The sequence below is a fragment of the Callithrix jacchus genome, chromosome 2 (genome assembly GCF_049354715.1).
Source record: "Callithrix jacchus isolate 240 chromosome 2, calJac240_pri, whole genome shotgun sequence".
In the NCBI taxonomy this organism is placed as follows: Eukaryota; Metazoa; Chordata; class Mammalia; order Primates; family Cebidae; genus Callithrix; species Callithrix jacchus.
The window spans coordinates 83,416,858-83,444,419 of record NC_133503.1 but is presented as its reverse complement, the minus strand read 5'-3'; the positions used below and the strand labels follow the sequence as shown (position 1 = coordinate 83,444,419).

General features: G+C 37.1%; 1 long non-coding RNA gene across 1 annotated transcript in view; it reads right to left on the bottom strand.

Annotated features, from left to right (window-relative positions):
* LOC118151397 (uncharacterized) overlaps positions 1 to 27,562 on the bottom strand; it is a 95,434-nt gene that overhangs the window by 48,872 nt on the left and 19,000 nt on the right. The window contains exon 2 of the long non-coding RNA XR_008479568.2: positions 3,399 to 3,461. This is a non-coding gene — a long non-coding RNA (uncharacterized LOC118151397). The remainder of the gene's footprint in view (positions 1 to 3,398; positions 3,462 to 27,562) is intronic.

Sequence of the window (27,562 nt, the reverse complement as noted above, 5' to 3'; positions counted from 1 at the left end):
GTATTCCTTAATTTTGGCCACCATCAAAAGAATGCTTCATCTTAAAAAGCTATCAAAATATTGATCGGAAACTCCAAGTCTAATTGGCTATTTCACAATTATATTGTCAAGAAAAAAATGGTTGGCAACATTTGTCATTTCTGGACAATTATTCTTATAAGAACAAAGAATATAAAGCTGCAGATCAATTACCTGTTGGAGATCCTGAGTGTTGAGTGATTTCCTGTTTATCAACAATCTATTTTCTTTTCAGTAATGGTGTAAAGTTAATTCTTATGCCATACCTGTGTGATTATAATTGATATGGAACTTATGATATTAATCATAAATCAATTTTTGTACTCACTCTCTAAAATACATAGCGAAGTAGAAAACATCATTTGTAATATATCTGCGGCACCGAAAGCGTAGATACATTGCCATATTTTATTATCAAATTTGGTGTGTTAAAATATGCTATGATTTGAGAAAACCACTATGCTTTTGTTTTTTCTGTCATTCCATAAAGGCAGAAGTTTTGTTTTTAACTCAATTCATAGTATTTTTGAAAGTTTAAGTTAACTTGATTAAAATGAACACTGAATTATAAGTGTTCAGTTTGAAATAAATATTAAAACTTTTCCTGTTTTAAGGTATATATATATACCTTTCTTATGAAGAAATAGAGATTACATCTGAACAGAGTAGTTCCTGAGATGACAAAACCAAGCCAAAATACTTATATGGCAGATTTACAAATTCATCCAATTTAGATCAGTTGATAAAGGACAGGTAGGACAAGGTACAAACAGCACATATTTCAATTACTGGAGCTAGGTGATCAATTTCTAGCCTTGGATGAAGAGGGGTCCATCTTCAGCCGATGGGGAGAGATTTGTAAGGAGCATTTTGCTTTCTTTTGTCATGTGTATCCTGGGATTATTGCCCTTGCAGCACGTCACTACTCCCCTTTGCCTCAGATTATTCACATATAAGTTTATCACCTCACAAATAACTTGCTTCTTGGAGTGTATTGGAAGACAAAATCATGCAAATTTTCCCACTGCCTGTGAATTTTCTAATTGGAGAAGTAATTTTTAATTGAAGAAATTAAAAGTAACCAAATAACTATGTGGTTATAAGGCATGTATCAATCAGACAATTTATTCCTTACTAGGCGCTGCTTGCTTTGCAAGTCAGGAATTGAGATGGGAGCTCCTTAAAGACAGGCATTGGACCTTGCTGACTTTAATTCTCAATGTTTACCCATTATAAATGCAAAGAGTACTTACTGATCTTAAATGAGTAAATGAAATAGTTAAGATAATTTCAGATCCAAATAATGGAAAATAAAAATATCATACTTATTAAATATGCACCTGGACATTACAGAACCAAGATTGGGATGCAACATACCATTTGGTTATTAGGGAAGTTATGCAAGCCCTTTGAATTCTCTAAGTCTGAATGTCCTTCTTTCTAGAAGGGAGGTAATAAGCTAATCAATCTCTGGCAACACGGAGCTGTGCAATTTATCCAACTGTACATAACGGGTCCAAACTTAGTGAATTGCCTCACCATTCTTCTAGTTGCCCTGGTCAGGAACCTAGGTGCCATGATTACCTGCTTTTTCTTTGTTCAGCTCTCCCACATATAATGAATTATTAAATCCTTTGGAATCTTATCTTGTTTCCTGAATGTGCCCACACAGTTTCATCCCTGTTGCTACTACCCCAGTCTGAAACACTGTCATATCATCATATCTGACTTGAATTACAGCCAGAGCTTGTTCAATGCTTTCATTGTTTCTTCCCAGAGTGTTTTCCATGTAGCAGTCAGAGTGATCTTTCTGAAACATAAACATAGTAGTGACAATACTCTAGGTTCCCTTAGAACCAAGTTTAAATATCATAGGATGACCATGAACCCCTTTATTACCTGGCCTTGTGTAGCTTCTACTTTGGCTACTGTTCTTCCCTGCCTCACACCCTTTTATCCATCCATAACTAACTTCTTTTTTTCTATATTAATATACTTTAAGTTCTGGGGTACATGTACAGAATGTGCAGGTTTGTTACACATTACATCGGTATACACATGCCATGGTGATTTGCTGCATCCATCCTCCCATCATCTACATTAGGTATTTCTCCTAATGTTATCCCTCCCAGATTCCACTACCCTCTGCTATTCCTGTAACTAATTTCTTACAGGCTTTTCAATGTGTAATGCTCTTTTTAAAGACTTTGCATATATTGTTTTTCTTATTTGAAACAACGTACCTTCTCTTTCTACGTCTCCAAATGTTTTCTCTATCTGGCAAACTCCTTTTCCTCATTCACTTGTTTACTAATGATTTTCCCTAAGAGACTCTTCCTGAACGTCACCCCACTTCCAGACTCAGGGAGGTACCCCTGACTTCTGTTCCTGTCATACCCTGTGCTTTCCTTATTGTAGATTTTATTAGTCTATTTCTTAATTGGTTGACTAATTAACAGAACTGACTGCTAATTCCACAGATACAATAATCATGTCTACTATTTTGCATTTATCATAGCACCTACCTGGCACATCGATTGATATTCCATGAACAGTATGAATTTCAATTACCATATATAAAACACAGACACTAAAGAACAGCAAAAGGAAAATGTATAAAGATCTATACAATTGTAATAACAAGGTTTATATTAAACCTTACTTCTTTTGGTCTATTTATAAATATTTTTCTCTAAACTGAACTCTTTTGCTCTGAACTGAGATCTCTGTCCCTTAAGCTTTGGTGCCCACATATCACAAGTCTTGGATCTTTTCCTACTTTTTAAAATCTATAGATGTGTGGTATGTTCTGGTCTCTTGGAGCCTGCAGAACAGAACCAAAAAGCTTAACTCTTAGCCTTCTATTGATAAAGCAAAGGTTTATCTCTAGAGAACTCTATCAATGCAACTCACCATTGTTGCTGAAGCTTCTAAGCATTTGTCTCCAGAGAGTGTACTGACTTTCTCGATATGTGGATTTCTATGAATTATGTTAGTCACTTCTGAAATGCCCTTTTAGTTTTTCTCATTTGCTCTTCCTTTCACGGGAAATAAAGGAGAAAATGTGCCAGAGGGTGATCAATGAAGTTTTTATCAAGTCTGATGATAATATCTATCCAATAAAAAATAATTTTTGTGGCAACTAAACAATGTAATTTTACTCCACCTGATATTTCTGTCTTCAATCACTGTGTTATTTAGATAGAAATAACCTCCCAGGGATGAGCCTTCTAGCAGTTTTTGTTTATAACTTGACCTTCTGTTAAAGAGTTCTTAAAAAATTAAATTCTTTCCTCCTTAAACATTTTAAAGATTTTTAAAATGCTTAAATATCAGTTTCTCCCGTTTGGTTATATGTTATTTATTATACAAGAACTGACCTTTCTTAGATAGGGTCATCTTCCCATGGAAAGAGCTCCAGAAAATTGAAGATGAAAATAATCCTGAGAAAGAGACCACAGATTTTTAAAATTTATAACACAGATGAAAGCATATAAAAGAAAGTACAAATATATAGACACACAGTCACCTAGGTACAGCAGGGGAATCATCAACATTTATAAAAATAAGAAAATGTTGTCATATTCAAAAAGACATCCATATTTAACCTGAGTAGTGTTTGGAATGCATGGTGCCAAGATGTATTTCTATTTTTCTCCCTTAACTATATCTTTTCTCTTTTACTCTGAAGTAGAAGTGTCTCTTGACAATACTCTTTTTTGATCTTGATTATTTCTTTAATTTTGTTCTTTTATTAGTTTGAATATCATATGTATACCTTGATATAAAGACTTTGCATATAATATATTTAAGTGTAAATATCTTAAATATAATAGTCATATCCAGGCATGATAGTTTAAGCGTGATGACCAAGATGTAAATGTGTTTTCTCTCTCTCAGACACACACATACACACACACAAACATATAAATACACACTTAGGCACATAGATAATATTCATTCCTATAGAAGGATATAGGAATTTATAAACATGGAAAATATAAACAATACATTCATAAAGAATAGTATCCTACTAGAAAACTATCAGGTTATAATATGTTTTTAAATGTTTGTGTGAAAAATTTGTAACAAAATGGGGAACTGAGAAGACTTTTCTCCCATTTATGTAACTCCTCAACTAAAACCTAAAAAAGGTCTTTTAATATAACTAAGACATAGTGGAGTTGGCGGTGAGGAAAAAATAGCCACTGATGAGCTAGAAATAAGAAACTTTGAAAGCTGTAAATCAGATCCAATCCGATTGACATATGGGCTCAGAAGACTGGTAGAGCAGTGGAAGCTATCTAGGATCACAGGCAATGAATAAAATGAGTAGAAATAGCCAATTAGGCAAATATTTGGCAACTGACAGAGAATCCATAGTCAGAGCCATTGGATTGGTCTTCCCTTTTTCTGTGCTAGTGAAGCTGTGGAGTGGACCACAATATTAGCTATCACAGGCTAGATACTACACTGAGGAAATCCTGACATTGAGCATTTCCCTAGGAAGCCACTGAACCCCCTAGGATATAACAAAAGACCAAAGCTAAGGAGAAAACAATGGCCACCAAATACTGTTCCAGAAAAATTAACAGAGGCTAGATCCTGTGTTCAGAAGATACATCCACAGAGAATAGTATAGCAGTTCTAAAAATATAAGACTTCTAGCTTCCAAAAAGAGAATCATCAAATTTTTGGACAAAAAGTCTAAGAAATCACTACAAAAGAAGGATGCCAACTTAAACTAGCAAAGAAATTCCTGGTTGAGGGAACAATTGACAGAACATATAAACCTGTGTGTTAAAAGAAAGAGAACCAATCATAAATCTTATAAATTAAAAATTTCACTGCAATATTTCTGAAAATTGTATGGTATTTAATAGCATGAAAGAAAAAGTAGAAATGTAAAGAGAAACCTGAAACACTAAGAGAAGAGATTTTGCCAAAACATGGGAGAAAAAAAGTAAAGGGGTAGAGAATACAAGGGGTAAAATGTCAGCAGACATTTAACATTAATTAGCAATAGTCTACCTAATAGAGATTCCAGGAAGAGAAAGCAAAGTAAGCAACATGAAATAAATAAGATAAAACAGGAATAAAATTATGGTCAAATAAAATGAGGAAATTGACAGACTTATAATAAAGTTCATTTGGAAATACAAGGACCCAGAGAAATCTTTTTTTTATATATAAGATACTTTAAGTTCTGAGGTACATGTGCAGAACGTCCAGGTTTGTTACATAGGTATACACGTGCCATGGTGGTTTGCTGCATCAATCACCCCATCATCTACATTTGGTATGTCTCCTAATGCTATCCCTCCCCTAGTCCCCATCCCCCTGCGATCCTTCTACCCTCTACCACCCTGCTATCCCTTCCCTATCCCCATAGTCCCTGACAGGCCCCAGTGTGTGATGTTCTTCTCCCTGTGTCCATGTGCTCTCGTTCAACACTCATTTATAAGTGAGAACATGCAGTATTTGGTTTTCTGTTCTTGTGTCAGTTTGCTGAGAATGATGGTTTCCAGCTTTATTCATGCCCCTGGAAAGGACATGAACTCATCCTTTTTGATGGCTGCATAGTATTCCATGGTGTATATGTGCCAAATTTTCTTTATCCAGTCTATCATTGATGGGCATTTGGGTGGTTTCAAGTCTATGCAATTGTGAATAGTGCCACAATAAACATATGTGTACATGTGTCTTTATAATAGAATGATTTATAATGTTTTGGGTATATACGCAGTAATGGGATTGCTTGGTCCAATGGTATTTCTAATTCTGGATCCTTGAGGAATCGCCACACTGTCTTCCACAATGGTTGAACTAATTTACACTTTCACCAACAGTGTAAAAGCATTCCTATTTATCCACATCCTCTCCAGCATCTGTTGTCTCCAGATTTTTTAATGATCACCATTGTAACTGGCATGAGATGGTATCTCAATGTGGTTTTGATTTGCATTTCTCTAATGACCAGTGATGATAAGCATTTTTCATGTTTGTTGGCCTCATATATGTCTTCCTTTGAAAAGTGTCTGTTTATATCCTTTGCCCACTTTTGAATGGGGTTGTTCTTTTCTTGTCAATTTGTTTTAGTTCTTTGTAGATTCTGGATATTCTTTGTCAGATGAATAGATTGCAAAAAAATTTTTTCCATTCTGTTGGTTGCCAGTTCACTCTAATGATAGTTTCTTCTGCAGTGCAGAAGCTCTTAAGTTTAATTAGATCGCATTTGTCTATTTTGGGTTTTGTTGCCATTGCTTTTGGTGTTTTAGTCATGAAGTTCTTGCTCGTGCCTATGTCCTGAATGGTATTGCCTAGGTTTTCTTCTAGGGTTTTTATGGTGCTAGATCTTACGGTTAAATCTTTAATCCATGTGGAGTTAATTTTTGTAAAAGGTGTAAAGAAGGGATCCAGTCTTTACAATGCCATTTATTAAATAGGGAACACTTTCTCCATTGCTTGTTTTTGTCAGGCTTATCAAAGATCAGATGATTGTAGATGTGTGGCATTATTTCTGAGGCCACCGTTCTCTTCCATTGTTCTATATCTCTGCTTTGGTACCAGTACCATGCTATTTTGATTACTGTAGCCTTGTATATTGTATAGTTTGAAGTCAGATAGCATGAATCTTCCAGATTTTTTTTTTTTTTTTTTTTTTGCTTATGATTGTCTTGGCTATGCAGGCTCTTTTTTGGTTCCATATTAAATTGTAGGTGGTTTTTTCCAAATCTGTGAAGAAAGCCAGTGGTAGCTTGATGGGAATAGCATTGAATCTATAAATTACTTTGGGCAGTATGACCATTTTCATGATATTGATTCTTCCTAACCATGAGCATGGAATAATTTTCCATCTATTTGTGTCCTCTCTTATTTCCTTGAGCAGTGGTTTTCCTTGAAGAGGTCTTCACATCCTTTGTTAGTTGTATTGCTAGGTATCTAATTCTCTTTTTAGCAATTGTGAATAGGAGTTCACTCAATGTTTGGCTCTCTTTAAGTCTGTTATTGGTGTATAGGAATGCTTGTGTTCTTGCACATTGATTTTGTATCCTGAATCTTTGCTGAAGTTGCTTATCCGCTTAAGGAGATTTTGGGCTCAGATGATGGGGTCTTCTAAATATACAATCATGTCATCTGCAAGGAGTGACAATTTAACTTCCTTTTTCCTAATCGAATATCTTTTATTTCTTGTTATTGCCTGATTGCCCTGGCTGGAACTTCCAATACTATGTTGAACAGGAGTTTTAAAAGAGGGCATCCTTGTCTTGTGCCAGTTTTCAGAGGGAATGCTTTCAGTTTTTACCCATTTATTATGATATTGGCTGCGGGTTTGTCATAAATAGCTCTTATTACTTTGACATACATTCCTCTGATACCTAGTTTATTGAGAGTTTTAATATAAAGAGCTGTTGAATTTTATTGAAGGCCTTCTCTGCATCTATTGAGATAATTGTGTGGTTTTTGTCTTTGGTTCTGTTTATGTAATGGATTACGTTTATTGATTTGCATATGTTGAACCAGACTTGCATCCCAGGGATGAAGCTAACTTGATTGTGATGGGTAAACTTTTTGATGTGCTGTTGAATTCTGTTTGCCAATATTTTATTGAGGATTTTTACTCAAGGTTCATCATGAGTATTGGCCTGAAGTTTTCTTTTTTAGTTGTGTCTCAGCCAAATTTTGGTATCAGGATGATGTTGGTCTCATAAAATGAGTTAGGGAGGATACCCTCTTTTTGTATTGTTTGGAATAGTTTCAGAAGGATAGATAACAGCTCTTCTTTGTACCTCCGGTAGAATTTGGCTGTGAACTCATCTCGTCCTGGACTTTTTTTGATTGGTAAGCTATTAATTGCTGCCTCAATTTCACACCTTGTTATTGGTCTATTCAGGGATTCAACTTCTTCCTGGCTTAGTCTTGGGAGGGTGAAAGTCCTGGAATTTAGCCATTTCTTCTAGAATTTCTGGATATCAGCCCTTTGTCAGATGGGTAAACTACAAAGATTTTTTCCCCATTCTGTTGGTTGCCGATTCACTCTAGTGACTGTTTCTTTTGCCGTGCAGAAGCTGTGGAGTTTCATTAGGTCCCATTTGTCTATTTTGGCTTTTGTTGCCAATGCTTTTGGTGTTTTGGTCATGAAGTCCTTGCCTACTCCTATGTCCTGAATGGTTTTGCCTAGATTTTCTTCTAGGGTTTTTATGGTGCCAGGTCTTATGTTTAAACCTTTAATCCATCTGGAGTTAATTTTAGTGTAAGGTGTCAGGAAGGGGTCCAGTTTCTGCTTTCTTCACATGGCTAGCCAGTTTTCCCAACACCATTTGTTGAACAGGGAATCCTTTCCCCATTGCTTGTTTTTGTCAGGTTTATCAAAGATTGTATGGTTGTAGGTATGTTGTGTTGCCTCCGATGCCTCTGTTGTGTTCCATTGGTCTATATCTTTGTTTTGGTACCAGTACCATGCTGTTTTGATTACTTTAGCCTTGTAGTATAGTTTGAAGTTCGTTAGTGAGATGCCTCCTGCTGTGTTCTTTTTGCTTAGAATTGACTTGGCTATTCGGGCTCTCTTTTGGTTCCATATGAAGTTCAAGTTGGTTTTTTCTAGTTCTGTAGAGAAAGTCAATGGTAGCTTGATGGGGATAGCATTGAGTCTGTAAATTACTTTGGGCAGTATAGCCATTTTCACAATATCGATTCTTCCTAACCATGAACATGGAATGTTTCTCCATCTGTTTGTGTCCTCTCTTATTTCGTTGAGCAGTGGTTTGTAGTTCTCCTTGAAGAGGTCCCTTACGTTCCTTGTTAGTTGTATTCCTAGATACTTTATTCTCTTTGTAGCAATTGTGAATGGCAGTTCATTCTTAATTTGGCTCTCTTTAAGTCTGTTATTGGTGTATAGGAATGCTTTTGATTTTTGCACTTTGATTTTATATCCTGAGACTTTGCTGAAGTTGCTTATCAATTTCAGGAGTTTTTAAGCTGAGATGACAGGGTTTTCTAGATATACTATCATGTCATCTGCAAATAGAGACAATTTTGCTTCCTCCTTTCCTATTTGAATACCCTTTATTTCTTTTTCTTGCCTGATTGCTCTGGCTAGAACTTCCAGTACTATATTGAATAGGAGTGGTGAGAGAGGGCATCCATGTCTAGTGCCAGATTTCAAAGGGAATGCTTCCAGTTTTTGCCCATTCAGTATAATATTGGCTGTTGGTTTGTCATAAATAACTTTTATTATTTTGAGCTACGTTCCAACAATACCGAGTTTATTGAGTGTTTTTACCATAAAGGGCTGTTGAATTTTGTCAAAGGCCTTCTCTGCATCAATTGAGATAATCATGTGTTTTTTGATTTTAGTTCTGTTTATGTGGTGAATTATGTTTATAGACTTGTGTATGTTGAATCAGCCTTGAATCCCCGGGATGAATCCTACTTGATCATGATGGATAAGCTTTTTGATGTGCTGTTGCAATCGGCTTGCCAGTATTTTATTGAAGACTTGTGCATCTATGTTTATCGTGGATATTGGCCTGAAGTTTTCTTTTCTTGTTGAGTCTCTGCCGGGTTTTAGTATCAGGATGATGTTGGTCTCATAAAGTGATTTGGGAAGGATTCCCTCTTCTTGGATTATTTGGAATAGTTTCACAAAGAACGGTAACAGTTCCTCTTGGTGTGTCTGGTAAAATTCGGCTGTGAACCCATCTGGACCTGGGCTTTTTTTGTGTGGTAGGCTCTTAATTGCTGCCTCAGCTTCAGACCTTGTTATTGGTCTATTCATAGTTTCGACTTCCTCCTGGTTTAGGCTTGGAAGAACACAAGTGTCCAGGAATTTATCCATTTCTTCCAGGTTTACTAGTTTATGTTCATAGAGTTGTTTGTAATATTCTCTGATGATGGTTTGAATTTCTGTGGAATCTGTGGTGATTTCCCCTTTATCGTTTTTTATTGCATCTATTTGGTTATTCTCTCTTTTCTTTTTTATCAATCTGACTAGTGGTCTGTCTATTTTGTTGATCTTTACAAAAAACCAGCTCTTGGATTTATCGATTTTTTGAAGGGATTTTCGTGTCTCTATCTCCTTCAGTTCTGCTCTGATCTTAGTTACTTCTTGTCTTCTGCTAGGTTTTGAGTTTTTTTGATCTTGCTCCTCCAGCTCTTTCAATTTTGATGTTAGGGTTTCAATTTTGGATCTCTCCACTCTTCTCATGTGGGCACTTATTGCTATGTATTTTCCTTAGAGACTGCTTTAAATGTGTCCCAGAGATTCTGGTATGTTGTGTCTTCTTTCTCGTTGGTTTCAAAGAACTTCTTTATTTCTGCCTTCATTTCATTGTTTATCCAGTCAACATTCAAGAGCCAGCTGTTCAGTTTCCATGAAGCTGTGTGGTTCTGGGTTAGTTTCTGAATTCTGAGTTCTAGCTTGATTGCACTATGGTCCGAGAGACTGTTTGTTGTGATTTCAGTTATTTTCCATTTCCTGAGGAGGGATTTACTTCCAATTATGTGGTCAGTTTTAGACTAGGGGTGATGTGGTGCTGAGCAGAATGTATATTCTGTGGATTTGGGGTGGAGAGTTCTGTAAATGTCTATCAGGTTTGCTTGTTCCAGGTCTGAGTTCAAGTCCTGGTTATCCTTGTTAATTTTCTGTCTGGTTGATCTGTGTAATATGGACAATGGAGTGTTAAAGTCTCCCACTATTATTGTGTGGGAGTCTAAGTCTCTTTGTAAGTCATTTAGAACTTGCCTTATGTATCTGGGTTCTCCTGTATTGGGTCCATATATATTTAGGATCGTTAGCTCTTCTTTTTGTATCAATCATTTTACCATTATGTAATGTCCTTCTTTGTCTCTTTTGATCTTTGTTGCTTTAAAGTCTATTTATCAGAGATGAAAATTGCAACTCCTGCTTTCTTTTGCTCTCCATTTGCTTGGTAAATCTTCCTCCATCCCTTTATTTTGAGCCTTTGTGTATCCTTGCCTGTGAGATGGGTTTCCTGGATACAGCACACCTATGGGTTTTGGCTTTTTATCCAACTTGCCAATCTGTGTCTTTTCATTGGTGCATTTAGCCCATTTACATTTAGGGTTAATATTGTTATGTGTGAATTTGATCCTGCCATTTTGATGCTAGCTGGCTGTTTTGCCCATTAGTTGATGCAGATTCTTCATTTTGTTGATGCTCTTTAGCATTTGGTATGTTTTTGGAATGGCTGGTACTGGTTGTTCCTTTCTATGTGTAGTGCCTCTTTCAGGAGCTCCTGTAAAGCAGGCCTGGTGGTGACAAAATCTCTGAGTACTTGCTTGTTTGCAAAGGATTTTATTTTTCCTTCACTTATGAAGCTCAGTTTGGCTGGATATGAAATTCTGGGTTGAAGGTTCTTTTCTTTAAGGATATTGAATATTGGCCCCCACTCTCTTCTGGCTTGTAGGGTTTCTGCCAAGAGATCTGCTGTGAGTCTGATGGGCTTCCCTTTGTGGGTAACCTGACCTTTCTCTCTGGCTGCCCTTAGCATTTTTCTCCTTCATTTCAACCCTGGTGAATCTGATGATTATGTGCCTTGGGGTTGCTCTTCTTGCGGAATATCTCTGTGGTGTTCTCTGTATTTCCTGGACTTGAATATTGGCCTGCCTTGCTAGGTTGGGGAAATTTTCCTGAATAATATCCTGAAAAGTATTTTCCAGCTTGGATTCATTCTCTTCTTCACATTCAGGTGCACCTCTCAAACGTAGATTAGGTCTCTTCACATAGTTCCGTATTTCTTGGAGACTTTGTTCATACCTTTTTGCGCCTTTTTCTCTAATCTGGCTTTTTGTTTTATTTCATTGAGTTGATCTTCGACTTCTGATATCCTTTCTTCTGCTTGGTCAATTCGGCTGTTGAAACTTGTGCATGCTTCACGAAGTTCTTGTGTTGTGTTTTTCAGCTCCTTCAATTCACTCATATTCCTACGTTGTCCATTCTTGTTAACATTTTCTCAAATCTTTTTTCAAGGTTCTTAGTTTCTTTGCATTGAGTTAGAACATGTTCTTTTAGCTCACGGAAGTTTCTCATTACTCACCTTCTGAAGTCTGATTCTGTCATTTTATCACACTCATTCTCCATCCAGCTTTGTTCCCTTGCTGGTGAGGAGTTGTGGTCCCTTGTAGGAGGTGAGGTGTCTGGTTTCGGGTGTTTTCCTCCTTTTTGCACTGTTTTTTTTTTTTTTTCATCTTTGTGGATTTATATACCTGTTGTCTGAGTAGTTGCTGATTTTCCTATTGGGTCTTTGAATGGACATCCAGATTGTTGATGATGAAGTATTTCTGTTTCTTAGTTTTCCTTCTAACCGTCTGGCCCCTCTGCTGTAGGACTGCTGAGGTCCACTCCAGGCCCTCCTTGCTTGGGGTACACCTGTAGCAGCTGCAGAACCATGAGGGTTGCTACCAGTTTCTTCGTCTGCTATCTTTGTCTCAGAATGATGCCCGCCAAATGTCAGTCTGATCAGTCCTTTGTGAGGTGACTCTTTGGATATATGGGAGTCAGGGAGCTGCTTGAGGAGGCAGTCTGTTCTTTATAGGAGCTCAAGTGCTGAGCTGTGAGTTCCATTGTTAATTCAGAGCTGCTAGGCAGGTACGTTTAAGTCTGCTGCAGTAGAACTTATAAAGCCCCTTTTTTTCCTCAGGTGCTTTGTCCTGGGGAGTTAGGACTTTATTTATGAGTATCCATTGCACTGTCCTGCCCAGCAAGGAGGTGGTCTAATCACTGCCTGCCTGTAGTGGCTATGCTGAGCTGCTGTGGGCTCCGCCCTGTTGCCGTGGGCTCTGCCCTGTTGCCATGGGCTCCGCACTGCTGTCGTGGGCTCCGCCCTGCTGCCATGGGCTCTGCCCTGCTGTTGTGGGCTCTGTCTGCTGCCGTTTGTAAGTTCCTGTAGTCCTGTTTATATGGGTGTGGTTAGAGCTGCCATGGTGATGGTGGCCTGCCTCTGTAGTGGCGGACTCTCTCTGTTATGGGAGGTTGCCTCAGCAATGGCAGGCTGTGTCAGCAATGGCAGAGTACCTCCGTAGGGGTCGAGTGCCTTGGTAATGGCGGACGCCCCTCCCCCATCGAGCTGCACCATCCTGGGTACAGCTGTGCTTGCCATGAAACTCTCAATCCCGAGCATTTCCAATTGCTGTTTTGTTTGTTTTTGTAGGGGTAGGACCTGCTGAGCCTGATCACCTGGCTCCCTGCCTCAGAGCCCTTTTTTTTTTTTTTAAGTTGGACGGTTCACTCTCTCCTAGGTGTTCCAGTCGCCTGTTGAAAGGGCGCCAGGATCTGTGTGATTTCCTGTGCGGCGACACACTGTGCTGGCTCAAACCACGATGCTGCCTGGGAATCTCCTGGCCTGGCTTTCTGTTTAAGTCCCATTTAATCAGATGAATGTGCTAATCTGCCTTCCAAAATCTCCAACTGCCGGTTTAACAGGGCAACCAAACCAGTGTATTTTGTATGGAGTGCCACTGCACTGTGGCCCTGGCCCAAACAGCCACGCTGGCCCAAACAGCAGCGCTGGTGGCCCATGGGGCTCCTACACCTGGGAATCTCCTGGTCTGTGGGCAATAAAGATCCATCTGGAAATGCGGTGTCTACTCACCTTCTGCACTTTCACTGGGAGCTGCAATCCTGAGTTGGTCCTACAGTGCCATCTTCTTGTTTTTTCCTTTTTTTTTTTTTTTTTTTTTGCTTTCCATTTGCTTGCTAAGTCTTCCTCATCCCTTTATTTTGAGCCTAAGTGTGTCTTTGCATGTGAGATGTGTCTCCTTAATACAGCACATTTAAGGTCTTAAATTTGCCAGTTTGTGTCTTTTAATTGGGCCATTTAGCCTGTTTACATTTAAGGTTAATATTGTTATGTGTAAATTTGATTCTGCCATTTTGATGCTAGCTGGTTGTTTTGCCCATTAGTTGATGCAGTTTCTTCATAGTGTTGCTGGTCTTTACAATTTGGTTTGTTTTTACAGGGGCTGGTACTTGTTGTTCCTTTCTGCATTTAGTGCTTCGTTCAGGAGCTCTTGTAAGGCAGGTCTGATGATGACAAAATCTCTCAGTTGCTGGTTTGTAATGTATTTTATTTCTCCTTCAGTAATGAAGGTTAATTTGGCTGGATACAAAATTATGGGTTAAAAATTATTTTCTTTAAGGATGTTGACTATTGGAACCCACTTCCTTCTGGCTTGTAGGGTTTCTTCTGAGAGATCCACTGTGAGTCTGATGGTCTTTCCTTTGTGAGTGACTTGACCTTTCTCTCTGGCTGCTCTTAAGATTTTTTTCTTCACCCTGGTGAATCTGATGATTAGGTGTGTTGGGGTTGCTCTTCTTGAGGAGTATCTTTGTGGTGTTCTCTGTATTTCTTGAATTTGAATCTTGGCCTGCCTTGCTAGGCTGAGGAAGTACTCCTGAATAATATCATTAAGAGTGTTTTCCAACTTGGTTTCATTCTCCCTGTCACTTTTAGGTACACTCAACAAACATAGATTTGGTCGTTTCACATAATCCCATATTTCCTAGAGGCTTTGTTCATTTCTTTTCACTCTTTTTTTTTTCTCTAATCTTGCCTTCTTGCTTTATTTCATTGCATTTATCTTCAATCTCTAATATCCTTTCTTCAACTTGATCAATTTAACTATTGAAACTTGTATATGCTTCACAAACTTCTCATGCTATGTTTATCAGCTCCATGAAGTCATTTATGTTATTCTCTACACTGGTTATTCTACTTAGCATTTCATTTAATGTTTTTTTCAAGATTCTTAGTTTCCTTGCATTGGGTTAGAACATGCTCCTTTAGCTAAGAGAAGTTTGTTGCTACCCACCTTCTGAAGCCTGCTTCTGTCAATTTGTCACACTCATTCTCTGTCTAGTTTTGTTACCTTGTTGGTGAGGAGTTGTGATCCCTTGAAGGAGAAGAGGCATTCTGGTTTTGGAGTTTTCAGCCCTTTACACTGGTTTCTTTCCATCTTGTGGATTTATCTACTTTTTGTCTTGAAGTTGGTTTGAAGATGCGATCTCTGAGTGGATGCCCTTTCTGTTGATGTTAAAACTATTTTTTTTTTCTGTTAGTTTTCCTTCTAACAGTCAGGCTCCCCTTCTGCAGGTGTGCTGGAGTTTGTTGGAGGTCCACTCCAGACCCTGCTTGCCTGGGAATCACCAGCAGGGGCTGCATAACAGCAAAAATTGCTACCTGTTCCTTCCTCTGGTAGCTTCATCCCAAAAGGGTACCTGCCAGATGCCAGCAAGAGCTCTACTGTATGAGGTGTCTGTCAGCTCCTGCTGTGAGGTGTCTCCCAGTCAGGATACACAGGGGTCAGGGAGCCACTTGAGGAGGCAGTCTTTCCCTTATCAGAGATCAAATGCTATGCTGGGAGATCCACTGCTCCCTTCAGGGTTGCCAGTCAGGGCCATTTAAGTCTGCTGAAGCTGAATCACAATCACCTCTTTTCTAAGTTGCTCGGTCCCCAGAAGGCACTTTTACTTATAAGTCCCTGACAGGCTGCTGCCTCTTTGCAGAGATTCTCTGCCCAGAGAGGAGGGAGTCTAGTGACACAGTCTGCCTACAGAGGCCTTGAGGAACTGTCATGCCCAGTCACCATGTAAACTTCCCAGTGACTTCGTTTATATAGGCAAGGTTAAAACTTATAGAGTTCAGCAATGGCAGATATCCCTCCCACCACTGAGCTTGAACATCCCAGGTTGAGCTCAGACTGTTGTGTTGGTTGTAAGAATTTCAAGCCAGTAGATTTAGGTTGCTAGTCTTTGTGAGGGTGGGACCTGCCGAGCCAGATTACTTGGCTCCCTGGCTTCATCCCCCTTTTTCAGGGGAGTGAGCAGTTCTGTCTCACTGGTGTTCCAGGTGTCAATGGGGTATTAAAAAAAATGGCTGAAGTAGCTTGGTGTCTTCCTGAAATGGCTGCTCAGTTTTATGTTCGAAACGTGGGGCACTGTCTCGTAGGCACTGGAGGGAATCTCCAGGTCTATGAGTTGTAAAGACTGTGGGAAAAGTGCAGTATCTGACCCTGAATGCCAGAGTGCTGGGAAAAGTCCCTAATGGCTTCCCTTGGCTAGTAGAGGGAGTTCCATGGCCCCTTGCACTTCCTGGGTGACAGCCTGCCCTGCTTTGGCTGGCCCTCTTTGGGCTGCAAACACTGTCTAACTAGTCCCAATGAGATGAACCAGGTTCCTCAGTGGGAATTACAGAGCTCACCAGCCTTCTGCATCACTCTCACTGGGAGCTGTGCACCAAAGCTGTTCCTATTCGGCCATCTTGCCAGCAGTCCCATCAAGAAAGAGACATCTTTAAAAAGAAAAGCAGAATTTGTATGTTCACATGTCCTGATTTTAAAACTTACTTCAAAGCTGCTCTAATCAAGACAGTGTAGTACTGACATATGGTTAGCTATATAGATCAATAGAATAAAATTGAAATCCCAGAAATAAACTTTAACATTTACAGTCATTGAGTTTTCAACTAGACTGACAATACAATTCAGAGGATAAAAAAAGTCTTCTCAATAAGGGATGTTAGATATCTTCATGTAAAAGAATGACTTTCTACCCCTACCTCACATCATACAAAAAAAATTAATTAAATGGGGATTATAAACCTGAAAGTAAGATTTAAAACTACAGAACTAGCAAAACCACAACAAAAACCAATCAGCCAAATTTTAAAATGTGGAAATGAATAAATATTTATCCAAACAAGATACTAATGGTCAACAAGCACATGAAAATCAAAACCGTGATAAAGTGTCACTTTACACTCACTAGGCCATAATTTTAAACAAAAAATAACAAGGATTAGCAAGGATGTGGAGAAATGGGAACCCTCAGGCAGTGTTAATGGGAATGTAAAAATGGTATAGCCACTATGGAAAACACTTTGACTTTCTCAGAAAGTTAAACATAACACTGGTGTATGATCCAGTAATTCTACTACTAGATAGATCCCAATCTCTAAATTTTTAAAGAAAAAGATGGATATATCCTTATATGGTTAACATACAATTAGTAACTTTTTGTCTCATTTGCTGTTAACTGTATTCCTACTATATTTCTGCAAATGGAAAGAATATAAAATTGAAGAAAATATGGAATACAAATTATGGTAGCAATTGAGAATCAGCAAATGTGAAGGAAGCTAGAAGTCACTAGAGGAATATCCAATGAACTTAAATGCATGGTAAGAATACCCTTTGCAAAACTGAAATAGCACATAATTATTCTACCTTGTCCATAACTTAAAGCAAAATGAATAATAGTTACTTATAATATTATAAATGTATCATATTAGTTTTCTTTTCTTTTTCTTTTCGGTTGTTGAGTCTAGTTTCGGTCTTTCATCCAGGCTGGAGTGAAGTGATTGCAACTAACTGCAACCTCCCCTGCCCATGGGTTCAAGTGATTCTCCTGCCTCAGCTTCCTGAGTAGCTGAGATTACAGGAGCCCACCACCACACCCAGCTAATTTTTATATTTTTAGTAGAGATGGGGTTTGGCCAGGCTGGTCTCGAACTCCTGACCTCAGGTGATCCACCTGTTTTGGCCTCCTAAAGTGCTAGAATTACAGGTGTGAGCCACTGCACCTGGCCTACATTATTTTTCAACTTTTAAGAAAACGTGTTAAAGTTTGAAATTTTCCTACTATTTACAAGCAGAATTTAATATAAGAAGACTGGATGATTTTAAAAGTGATAATGAAATTTTCAAAAAGTACACATAGTATACAGAGGAGAAATTCAAAAGTGGATAGTATTTTAATTCTCCCATATTTCATAGCAGGAAAGTCCATAAATTCTGTCAATAAATCAAACATTATCATAAGGCTTAATGTAAAGCAAGCCAATAGAAGAAATTAAAAGTTATATAAAATAAACAAGTCAGAAGTTTAAGAATGTGGGAAATACAGGAAGTCGTGTAAATTAATTTTTTAAATTATATCCAAAGGACAAGTAATGCATATTTTTTAGATCAGATGAATCAAGAAATAATACAGGTATATATATACATTATACAAAGCAAATAATGGTAAGCACAAAGAACTAAGAGAGAAGATGTACAAACATACGTATTAATGTTTGCCTCAAGGGAGGCAACATTAGCCATAGAAAGATTGCTGTTTTTCATTTTGTTTTCTTTCCTTGAAAAATATCATGTACATTTAAAGAATTTTTTTAAATGATGAAGTACATATTTTGGAGAAAGAAAAACTCCAGCTCTGCTTTGCATCACCAGACTCCGATTATTGGAATGCCATCCATTTTGCCATATATAGGTAGCAGCGTAAATGAAAGCACATGGAGATATACGTAGGTAGCCAACTTTTTCCATCATTGCCCACAGCTGATTATTCAGTAACATTACTTCTGATGCTCATGAATATTCTGCAGTAGGCTTTATTTTAGTTATCTTTTTCCTGTGTTCATATTTCTGTATTTTTAAAGTCACATGGTAATTCAGGGAGACATGGTTGAAAATACTTTATGATACATTTTTTTGACTTCATGTAAAATTGAGTTCTTTTGTTTGAAGAGGAACTTTGCAGCCCTTCTATCCTTCCTTTCTGTGGGTTACTGAGGCTTATTCCTGATATTTTTTTAATGTATTTGATTCTACAAGAAAACTGAAGAGCAAAACAGAAATTCAGACTTCTGGAAGCTTCAGAAGTCCAGCAACCAAATGTAATGCTTGAAAAAAAAAGGTGCTCAGACTTTCAGACTTACAAAGAACAAGAGGCAGACAAAAATATATGTAAAAAGATTGCTAAGAACAAGCATGCAAAGAAAGCAAAAATAGGTTTAGCAGAGTTAAATAGTGCTATCTTCATAGATAAAAGTAAAGCCAGGAGGGGTTCAATTAGACAGAAAATGTAGTAAAAGCACTGATATAAAGTGATTAAATGATGGGCGAAAAATGAGCATAACTTACAAAGTAAGATAGAGAATTAAAGAAGGAATAAACCAAAAGCAGAAGTAAATATTAGCATAGACATGAGGACTAAAATTCACAAATGGAAGTTAATGCTATTATTAAAGGTAAACAATTGTGCATTTGGGGGCAAGGAGCCAACAGTTATGAAAAGATTTATGCCCTCATGCCAAGGACAGGTTTGGGTAGGTTTCTAATAAAGAGCACTAATGCAAGTTAAGGAATTATTGGTAACATTAAACACAATCCAATATTGTTTATCCAATCTACATCCCACATACATTAATAGTTTTAATTTCACATGTACAGTCTTAATCTTAATTGTAAAAATAAAATTTCTTAATCATATTTCATATAATTCCTTTTTATTTAAAATATGTTTATGATACATATTATTAATAGTATATCTTATATGTACTATATATGTTAAAAGAGTATAGAACACTAAAGAGGTGGGGCCGGGCTTTAAACATTCAAGCATTACTGAACGATGTAGCACATATCCTGTTTTTAAGTATTTCTGCCTCTAGAGTTAGTATGATCAGTTCTTTGAATTTGTAATCCAAGAGTGAAATTGAGCTCTTTGATAATTAATTCTCTGACGGTTTTATACTGAAAGAGAAAAATCATAATGATGAAGACTAATATAAATGTTGACATTTAACAAAATGTTGTAAAAGAAAATTTTATTGTACTCCAGTGGCTACTTACCAATTGATTTCTTAATAACCCAAAGAATAAATGGACCTAGCAAAAGTCCCTAAATTACTCTTAGAGAATAGCTTCCATGGGTATATCTTGCTTTTAAAGAGGATTTGAAACTGCTCTACTGCTATTTTTGGCTTCCCATGGATCATGAAAAATCATGAATTCAAGTTTCTCAAGCCCTTTAATCCTTGGGTCAAAGGAAATTGAACAGGCTCGTGAGGTTACTATCACTTGTTCATTGTTGAGATTAAAATATATTCAGAATATGAGCAAAGTTTAGCTCAGATAATGGAAAATATAAATGCATCTATGGAGCTTGTAATTTTAAAAATATTTTAAAATCATTAAATTTTGCAACATTTTATTTCAGTATGTTACTTTTATGCTTAACATGTAAATCTAATTGCGCAGCATTTTATTTTTCTGTTTATAAATGTAATAATGTCAGATTGATTGCTAAGGTATGTTAATCTATGAAATTCTCTTGACGTGACGGAATTCATTAACTGTAATCTTTAAGTCTATAATAAATAATCCGTTTCTGGAGTTATTTTAAAAAGACATACTGATAAAGCCTAAAAGAGAATTATTTTGCATGTATCTTGCCCTGGAACGAGATGTACAATTAAAATGACCACCTAACAGTAATAACAGCTTTATGAAGATGATTCGATAAGAAATTTAGGTCAAGGATGCTAGCTAAAAAAACATTTCATTTGCCTTAACTGGCATCCTATCAGACATTTCTTGCTACATAAAGACAATAGATTAAAGAGAAAAAAGGGAACAGAGGTTCTTTGTAAATATTGGTGCTTAACTCTGTGAGGCAGATGACTACTGACCCTGAGTACTCTGTAATTTCTTTGTTCAACATTCTACCTCTTATACCCCTGTCAGGTTGTGAAATCAAAAGGTTCTCTAGGGTTGCTCTGAACATAAGTGTCTATGCTCTTTTGTACATACTGAATACTGTGCCAGTATTTCTTTACAACGTCTCATTTTGGGTTTGTATTTTATCCTGTTTACATAAAGTGCTGCAATATAGGTTGGGGGTTGGATATCTGTGCTATGATTTTCAGAGCCCTATTTTATTATCTAAATTTTTTAGTAGACTATATTCAAGACAGATGTGGCATTTTAAAATATGTCTTTAAGGAAACCAACACATTTAATGTAGAGTCATGTTTTGGGAGGTTAAGTGTTATGGCATAATCCAAAATCATTTTTCAAATAATTCATCTACTTTTCATATGATTCTGTTTCTTCAGGATGACCTAAGAATAGGAGAAAGGTATTTCTCTCATTTGTGCCTGTTATTGATGTTTGGTTTCAGATGTTATAAAATCAGTGTTGAATGTGAGTAAGTTATTCATAATACAGCTTCTGAAGAAGTGTAGACATGACTTTAATAATAAATTTCCCAGTCCTTTAATAAGGCTCATCCTATGCTCATAATAAAATGCTACACTGTTTCTATAATCCAGTGAAATTTTACCAAAGTCAAATTAAGACACATAAAAGCACATTCTTAAAGTACGATCCATAATCCTTAGGAAATGACTGTAATTGATTTACAACAAACCAGCTGTACCGAAAGCTCAGCAGCCCCAGGTGACTAGCGGTTTGCTTGAGTAAACCTGTGCACACAACATGCTAGTCTGGAATTTTTTGTCAGATCATAAAATCCAAAGATAAAATACATGGTGAATGGAGAACTTTTAGCAAAAACTACTGGAGAATGACTTTGCTTAGGTAAACACTTGTTTAAACACATTAATAAAAATGTCATGCACATTTAAAACTCATAATCTATAGAACCTGCTATATGTTTCTAAAAAGGAAGTTTTTAAAAATGCCTTTTTCTTTTGTGCATTCTGACTACCTCAAGCTTTCTTCTTTTTATAAAATTCTGGCATATGCAATGTACCATATATGAAAATGATAGAGTGTGCCTCTCTGGTACAGTCTTGTAAATTACATGTGCCTTGTTTCATTAACTACAGCTAATTATTAGCCATAGTGTTCTAGACTATGAATTTAAATTGAGTAAAATGAGTGGTCATTTTTTATGATTTCTTTCTAGTCATCTCAGATTCATCAGACTATTTTTATTACATGTGAAAATATTTAAAATATAATAATCCAAATCTTTCACTGACTTATACAGTAAGAAAGTAAGTGTTCATATTAAAGGTGACAGAGATAGATGGCATTAACTCTGTTTTTTTGCTTGACAGCTCTTGCCCACAACATATGTTCGGTGCTATCAGGGTTATTAAAGAGAACACAAACTAATCAGGTGGACAGAGTCACAGATAGTGCCTAGAACACATGGTGGCCTCCCAGTGTTAACAAGAAATGTCTGAATCACTTGTAAACATCGTCACATAATGTGAGGATTTGTCATTTTGATTGCTGGTTCTTAAGACTGCGGTTAAAATAATCTTTTGGACTATGGACCTGCTAGATTGGAAGGTGAGATGCCATGACCTGACCTTATTTGCTGTCATGTCATTGAAAAGAGAAAAAATTATGGGCTCTGTAATAGTTCTGATATTGATTCAACAATCCATATGTTTTCCTTAAAAAATAATATGGGATTAAGTTTTATTCTTGAGACTGAATTTCTTGAATTAATATTGGAAACCTTTTTGTTCAAAAGTTTATTAAGAGTTATCCACTTATCAGTTTCTCCATTAAGAGAAAATGTTAACTAAATCTGATTGCAAAGAAGATTGTTCAGGAATTCTAATTCTAGGGTAATTTGATGATCTAATTTTACAAAGATTAAAATGTGCTTGAAAACTACTACTAGCTTTCCATGCAGTAGCACATCCATGTGTATATGGGTATGTGAGTTCTTACGTTTTTATCTTTATGTATTGTGTGGGTGTGTATGTGTGTGTGTTTATATATATATATATATTTATGTTTATATATATATATGTCACTGCAGAATTTCTCCTTCACAGCTAACAAAGATATTACTTTTTACTTGCAAAAGAAAATAAGAATGAAAAAAACAATAGCGAAATGTTGAACCAAATGAAGTAACTACTTCAGGATTATAAGCAGAATGTTGCTGGGAAAAGAGCTTGAAATGGTGAAATTTCTAAGTAAAGAGGCCTTTCAATAAACCGGAGCAGTCTGCAAGGGCACGATCGAAACAGAAAGCCCGCTGATCTCAGCATTTATTCAATGGACTTCTGGCAGGTTTTACAAGGGGGAGATTTTGCTATAAAGTTTATATTTTTAGCTTTTTCTCAAAGTCTTATTTCCACTGAGTCCTCTTCCCTCAATCTGTTTTTCATACTCACAGTCAGAGGTTAACTTTACTATAGCATGACAATACCTTGAAAATTAGAATTATATGAATTTGAAGTAAAAATAGATACCATCTTATTAGTGAATTAGCATGTCCAAAGCTTATATACTTGGTAGTCCTTTCCAGATAAAATAGAATATTGTGTAAGAGTGTAGGCTTTGGAGACACAGAGGTTGTTTTGAAATGTTGATTGCAATACTTTGTAGATTTATGAATTTGGGCTAGTCATTTACTTTTATGAGCTTCAATTTTCTCAGAGAATTATAGATAGTAATAGCTATTAGAGTTTTTTAAAAGATTAAAACAAAACCCATTTTGGCAAAGCATTTATTAGAGTGGCTGACCCAAAGGAACTCTTAGTAAATTGCATCTGTTATGTGACAATATCCTTTGTTACTTCCATTTTGAATTTTCAGGTCAGTCTCTAGGTTCGAATCTTGGGGAAAACTCTTCCTATTAGTTCTTTATTTCTATCAACCAGATGAAGTTTCTCTTCCATTTATCAACTCATTACAAGAAAGGGTAACTTCTTCTACCTAGAACAGTCCCTCTCTTTGGCTACAGTTTGAAACTGCGTATTATCAATCAGCTGAAAAGAGAGCTACTTAAACCTCCTACCATCCTCTGTGTTTCCTCCTCCCCAAGCTGCTGTTTATATTTTCTCTCCTTTGTTCATTAAGTGCTCAAATCCTACTGTTTATTCCACCTCTTCAGTAAACACATTCTTCCTGTGTACATCAGTGATCTCTGATTTGCAATGTCCAATGAATACTTTTCAGATATTTGTTATTAAAATCCATGAGATCCTTTTTCCTTTTCCTGCGTCTGTACTGGAATTATTTTATTTTTAGTTTTCTTCTCTTTTATTTAATCAAGAAAAGCATATTGGTTGGTCTGATACACAATGTGATAATTTTCAATCTACATCTCCAGCTCAGCAACTGCTGCCTAGTAAACACTACTTAGAAAACATTTCAAACAAATATAACTTGTTTAGAACAAGGTAAGATGACCACTCTACAACTCACTAACCTTACGTTCTACTCTGGTGACTTACACCATTATATCCTGTCTTAGCCACTCTGGGCTGCTATAACAGAATGCCCATCTAGGTGGCTAATCAACAACAAACATTTATTTCTCACTCCTCTGGAGGCTGGAAGTGTGAACTCAGGCTGGCAGCATGTTCTGGTGAGTACCCTCTTCCAGTGGTTGTGCCCTCATAGGTGGAAGCGGGGCTAGCTCTCTGGGGTTTGTTTTATAATGGCAGTAATCCCATTCATGAGGGCTCCATTCTCCTCAGAAACCCTGCTTCTTTATACCATTATATTGCAGGTCAGGATTTTAACATACAAATTTTGGAGAGACACAAACATTCAGGTCATAACACATTTCCAGTTTTCCAATATGTCTAAAGGTCATTTTCTATTTCTCACTTTATGCTCTTCCATTTCAGCATTATGTCAATTCTACCTTCATAATGCTTAACAATTTATTTTCCTTCTCTATGCTCCCTGCCCTTGCCTTACATTAGATCCTCCTTCTTTTTACCTGGATTTCTTATTAATTTTCCCTTCTTCTAGTCTTCCTTTTCTATATCCAAAATCTATTAGCCATACTGCCACACAAAAAAATTATTTTTCTGAAGTATAAATTGATGGCATCATTCTCTTAAATCATTCCAAGTCTTCATATTACCCTCAGGATAAATGCCACCATATAATATATCTTTCCCATCACTTTTATGCCCCCACTTTCCTATACAAGTTCTCCTTGACCTAAGGTGGTGATATGGTTTGGATGTGTGTCCTCTCCAAATCTCATGTTGAAATGCAATCCCCAATGTTGGAGGTGGGGCCTAGTGGGAAGTATAGGGTAATGGGGATTATTCAGATCCCTCATGAATGGCTTGGTGCTGTCCTTACAGTAATCAGTTTTCACTCTGCAAGTTTACATGAGATCTGGTTGTTTAAAAAACTCCATCACGGCTGGACGCGGAGGCTCATACCTATAATCTCAGCACTTTGGAGGCCGAGGCGGGTGGATCACGAGGTTAAGAGAGAGATCGAGACCATCTTGGTCAACATAGTGAAACCCCGTCTCTACTAAAAATACAAAAATATTAGCTGGGCATAGTGGCACAGCCTGTTGTCCCAGCTACTCAGAGGCTGAGGCAGGAGAATTGCTTGAACCCAGGAGGCGGAGGTTTCGGTGAGCCGAGATCGCGCCATTGCACTCCAGCCTGGGTAACAACAGCAAAACTCCATCTCAAAAAAAGGGAGTCCAACACTTCCTCCAATCTCTCCTCCCTTCTCATCATGTGACACACCAGCTTCTCTCGTCTTTGGCTATGATTGTAAGCTTCTTGAGGCCCTCACCAGAAACAGCTGCCAGCACTATGCTTCTTGTATAGCCTGCATAACTGTGAGCCAAGATAAACCTCTTTTCTTCATAAATTACCCAACCTCATTAATTTTGTTATAGCAAACAAAATAGACTAACACAGGTGGGATTATGTCTTGATAAATAAACCCTTGTTAAGTTGAAAATACTGTAATTCAAAAATGCATTTAATATACCTAACCTATGGAACTTTGTAGCTTAGCTCAGCCTACCTTTGGGAGGCCGAGGCGGGTGAATCACGAGGTCAAGAGATCAAGACCATCTTGGTCAATATGGTGAACCCCGCCTCTACTAAAAATACAAAAAATTAGCTGGGCATGGTGGCATGTGCCTGTAATCCCAGCTACTCAGGAGGCTGAGGCAAGAGAATTGCCTGAACCCAGGAGGCAGAGGTTGCGGTGAGCCGAGATCGCATCATTGCACTCCAGCCTGGGTAACAAGAGCAAAACTGCGTCTCAAAAAAAAAAAAAAAAAAAAAAATGCTCAGAACATTAAAATAATTTACAGTTGGACAAAATCATCTAGAACAATGCCAGTTTTATAAAAGTATTGTATATCTCCTGGTTGTTAACCTCATGAGCATGTGCCTGGTGGGGACCTGTGGCTCACTGTCACTCCCCAGCATCACAAAATACTTCAGTACTGCACATTACTAGCCCAGGGAAAGAACAAAGTTTAAAATATGGTTTCTATTGAAATGCGCATTAATTTTGCACCACTGTATAAAGTTTTAAAAATCATGTCTAACCATTGTAAGATGGGGACTGTCTGAGTATATTTTGTGCTATCAGCATGACGAAATATATGTGGACCCTTTAAGATTCTGTACACATTCACATCTTGGCTCTGCCCATACTTTTTTTCCAACGTGTCTAAAATATCATTCCTGTTCTTCTTCAGTTAATCACATCCTTCTGGTTCTTCAACATTTATCTCAGCTTTCACCTACTCACTTCATCTCCTGCCTGAGATAGATGTTCTTTCCTGTACTTCTATTCATATGCATGCATTGCCATCATCACTCTTAGCATTCTGTATTTTAGCTATTCATTGATTCATCTTACTCGCTGGACAATGAGATTCTCTGAGAAGAGAAAATGAGGTGCACTTTACCCACTGCACAAATCCCCTCCCCTGATATACATCTGACACTCTATAAATGTTCATTAAAACAATAGCTAAATAGCCAGCACCATTCATGTTCTGTGATCTCTATCGTCATCCTCTTCCAGTTCCTTCACTGAATCATCTTGTTGATGTGTGTATGCTAGGTTCTTTTCTCTCCATCTTTGCTTTTCCTATTTCCCCATTTTATACTTTACTTTTCAGGTTTTCTAAACAGGTTATTTACCTCAATACACCCATTATAGAAATTTCTCACTCTTCCTTCTGTGAGTTCTGATTTTCATTTATATTTTTCAGTGAACCCAAAGTTCACTAATTATAGGCTCTTAGCTCTTCAAAGCATTTGTACAGTAGCAAAACAGTTTCTACCTGAAGATTTCATTCATCTCAAAGTTCATCACATCTCTCTTGAGAAGTTGCTGATTTAAGTACCCTATCACATGTTAAATTGCTTTGATAAATTTTATTGGGAAATGATAGCATTGCGTTATCTGAAAACATTCAATATGACTAAGGCTTAACATTCTTATTTTATAATATCAATTTCTTTCCCATCCAGAGGTTCTATCTGAACCAACAGTAGTGCTTTAGAAAGACGAGTGCTTTACTGGTAGCCAGACCATTTAAAAATATTCCTTATACTCACAAGCAAGAGCACTGTAAGTGAAAATATACCATAAAATTAATAGTTATAAATTTAATGTGAACATCAAAGAAAGAGATATCATAGAAACTCTAATTGTCAATAGGAGTATTTTTGTGTTTTTATGTTTGAAAAAAAGGACATTGCTTTAAGGCATTGATAAAGGAATAACTTTTTGAACCAAATGATTTCAAAGCCTTGTCTAAATTACAATCTCAAAATGTCACCCATCCTTCTTATTTCTTTGGAGTCAAACTTAATTACGGGGACTTTAAATTGATTAGACCTTATATACTAGGAGAATTCCCCAATATGTTTTAGCCACATAGAGATACACCAATGATGTGTTGAGTTGAACAATATTCACCATCCTATCTTATCTTTTTCTGCATAAAATT